The following is a 4,127-nucleotide window of genomic DNA, read 5'->3' as shown; positions in this document are numbered from 1 at the left end:
TGAGTCTGTGAGGAGATTAAGGCTTCTATCCCTTAAGCAATGTAAAGCTACTGGAAGTTTTAAATAGAGGTAAAGTTGGTGAGGTATTAAAAATGATCATTATCGACCACTTATGGGAGATTTTTACAAAATATAATGAGAGGAGATAATAGGATCTGAACAAGGCTAAAACAAGTAGGAATGAAAAATAATAGAAATATTGAGGTGTTTGAAATACAAGGATTTAAGTGATTGCATTTGGAAGGGGAAAAGCATATAGGGTTGCAAGAGTATGAAATGACTCTCAGATTCCGAACTTGTACCATTTAATGGATATGATGGCATTTATCATAAGAATTAAAGAAGAATCAGATTTGGTTGTTGGTGCTGAGATGAGGGGAAGTAGAAGTGGAGCTGAGTATACATTTAGGTTCATTTTTAACAGGCTAGGTTTCAATTATCTAAGGGATAGCCAGGTTCAGTAGGCAGTTACTTACAGAACTCTGGTGGCTTGGATACAGATTTCAGCAGAAAGCATCATGCATTTAGGTGTTGAACCCTTTCCCAAATGGCATTCCCCAGGAAGAGTAAAGTAAAAATAAAGACAGAGACAGGGAGCACCAAAAGACAGATACAGGAAAATGATAAGAAGCCTCTAACAATTATTCTTAAGACTTCTGTCAAATAATTAGTGTTCTCATCTGTCACAAGAAAAAGAGACTGTGAATTTCATATTTAATTATTTATATATTATATTTTATTTATCATCATATGTTTAGCACCAGTAATAATTATGCTTAGGGTAAGAACTAAATAACATTTTATTGCAAGCATGAATGAATGATATTCAAGCAACACTCAGGAAAGCGTACAGAAGGGGAGAAAAAGGAGAAAGACCAAAGAGATTGGCAAATCTGGCAGAGAATAAAATAAAGTATATTCTCAATCCCTGTAACAAAAGTGTGACTTTAAAACTAATCCGAACACTTGAATTGACACATGCTGGATAATATCTCTAATTTTTCTTCCTGAAATTATAACATTGTGCTTTAGTAAGAATAAAATAGAAAAAATATTATCGGAATATGACTTTACCTAGAAAATACATCATCTGAAATTCATTCATCATTTAGGTCATCTTAATTTTCCATGTGGACACAGATACATAATATCAAATTTAACCACAGCTCAAGCCAAGATTCTGTGGCTTGTTCAACATTATGGCTCTGTAACAAATCCATTTATGGCACAAAAATTGATTCATTAAGATAAATAGAAACCTATGAAAGCCAGCAGTTCTACAATTTTTGCCTTTAAATACATGTAGGTTCTGTGTCTTTATTTTCTTATGCTGTAAATGGGTAATTGCTATATAATCAATCTGTTTGACATTAAAGTATTTATGTTTCTGAGAAACACCATGTTGGTCATCTTACAAATGCTTCCATTACATTGTTATGATCTAAATCATAAATCCATTTGCTTTTTCACCACATTGTTTGGTGGTTTATGTTCTCATTCTTAAATAAATGTACGCATATTTTTATTAACTAGTAAGTTATCACTATGGGCATTGTTACAAGGTTTTCTATCTTATTTTTTGGAAATGCTATGATTTAGTAGAAAAACCGTGAGTGTGTGTGCGCACATGAATGTGAAATATTGATTGCCTAGAATATCCACCATACTTCCCATGCTCTCTTGCATTTGATTACACACACTGTTCTCATTCTAGACTGTAATCTTTCAAGAAAAAAAGAAAAACTTGTATATTTTGTTCCGCATTTCTTTGACTTCTTATCCAATCCCATCTATATACTGCTTGCTGCCAAAGAGATTTTTTAAAACTTTTTTTAATCTTTATTTATTTTTGAGAAAGGGAGACAGAGCACTAGCGGGGGAGGGACAGAGAGAGCGGGAGACACAGAATCCAAAGCAGGCACCAGGCTTGGAGCTGTCAGCACAGAGCCTGACACGGGGCTTGAACTCACGAACTGTAAGATCATGACCTGAGCTGAAGTCAGATGCTTAACCGACTGAGCCGCCCAGGCACCCCCAAAGAGATTTTTTACAAATATAATTGTTATTGTTATTATTATTTTTTTTTAATTCTCTACTTGAAACTTCACTGGTTCTGTATGTAAATAACTAGGGGATAAACCTAAATTCCTTAGTGTAACCTACAAGCTTCTCTGTAATCTGGCTCCTGCCTAAACTCTGGATTTATCTCTTTCTTCCTCCCAGGCTGTTTCTTGCCTCAGTGCCTTGGATCATGTTGATCCATGGCTTGCAATGTTCTCAGATCAGCCCATACTCCTCTTTCTCCCCTTCTGTTACCTCCCAGTTTTCTGTTTGAAAAATTCAGCTCATGTCTTTTTCTATATAAAGTGTATTCTGTGTCTATTCACCCGGGTGGAAATGACAAGTATGGTGCCTGCATTTTTGCTTTTACCATACCAGGGTGAAATGTCTATCACGCCGCCCTTCACAACTGGTTTTGTATTAGTATTATCTCTAGCTCTATCTCTCTCTACCTCTACTTTTACCTTTATTCTTACCTATATATACACCTATAATTATATCTATATCTCATGTATATATCTATCTATATCTATATCATCTATATCTGTATCTATATATACTTGTATCTATCTATATCTATCTAAATCATCTATGCATAATCTGTAATGGGTATGTTAGGATATCATTTAAAACCAATGACCATGTTCTACTCTCTCAGAAAGTATGAATACATTTGGATTGTAACAAGTATTTAATTAACATGTCTAGCTGAATGTGTGAATTAATGAATGCAAACACTATTGTTTCGATGCAAGAACTAGTAGAAGAAGCAGATAGACAGAAAGATACCAATTCAGTAGTATGTAGTAAATGAGAACATGGGTACTGGGATCAGGATACCTCATCAGTTCTAACTTCAAAATATCTCCAGAATCTGATCACTTTTTACCATTCACCTCTACAACTCTGGCCCTGTCTGCCCTACCATCCTTTCCTGGCTCAATTCTTATAAGAACCTCCAAACTGGTTCTACCTGCTTCTACCATTGACCTCTATGTATTTTAATACAGTATTTTAATTTTAAATCCTTTTTAATATGGTAGACATAAAAAAATCATTTAAAATGTAAACCAAATCATTTTACTCATTTGTTCTAACCTACTTGATGCTTCTTTTGGAGCATAAACCTGAAATCCTTCCTATGGCACATAAGGCCTTTTATGATCTGCCATCGTATCTTCCAGCCCTCTCTCTCTTACTAACTTTGCTCCAGCCACCTTGGCATCTTTGTTGCTTATGGATCATGCTGGGCACATTTTGTCCTCTGAGATATTAATCTAAGGATTTCTTTGTATTAGAATGCTCTTCCCTGTCGTAGCTACTTCACAAACCCCATATCTCATTTAAATCTTTGCTCCGACATTAGCTTTTTCAATGAATTCTGTTCTGGCCACGCTTTTTAATACTGTGATCAACCTACTTATCTTTACCCAACTCAATCACCTTAGTGCCCCCATGTAGTGGTGGCCATGAAAATTCCCTGCTGAGATCCCCTGTAGACCAGCACCGATTGACTAATGTTTCAGTCACTACCCTTCTCGATAAATCTCAGATGATACCCCCGTTCTTCTGTTCTCTCCAAGATTCTCATTGGCTCCTAGATAGTAAATGAACATCATTGGAGGTTTAATGAAGGCTCGTTCTAGCAAGGCATGGGGCTCCTTTAATGGCAGATTTTGCCTTAAGGACTCCCCATCAGACTCGCCAAACCTTTCCTAGAACTGTGTTATATTCAAGAGTCTTCCTCCTCAATCCCCCCTCCTTTCTTCTCTCCTTTACAAGAGTCATACCTGCATTATGGTTTGAAAGCTTTTCTTGCCTTCTCTGGATTCCATCTCTTTCTCCTTCACGAGAGTTTTCCCAATAAATTTATTGCATGTCTATTCCTGACTTGACATCTGCTTCTTAGAAGATTTAAACAAACATGTTTGCTATACTTTCTCTTTTCTTCATGGCATTGATTTGTGCCTGGATTTTGATTTAAATTTTTTTTAATGTATATTCATTTTTGAGACACAGAGAGAAACAGAGCATGAGCGGGGAAGGGGCAGAGAGAGAAAGAGACA

Source organism: Herpailurus yagouaroundi, unplaced genomic scaffold (genome assembly GCF_014898765.1).
Source record: "Herpailurus yagouaroundi ecotype Mexico unplaced genomic scaffold, PumYag 28, whole genome shotgun sequence".
Taxonomy (NCBI): domain Eukaryota; kingdom Metazoa; phylum Chordata; class Mammalia; order Carnivora; family Felidae; genus Herpailurus; species Herpailurus yagouaroundi.
The sequence above is the reverse complement of the archived record's forward strand: the minus strand, read 5'-3'. Positions refer to the sequence as shown.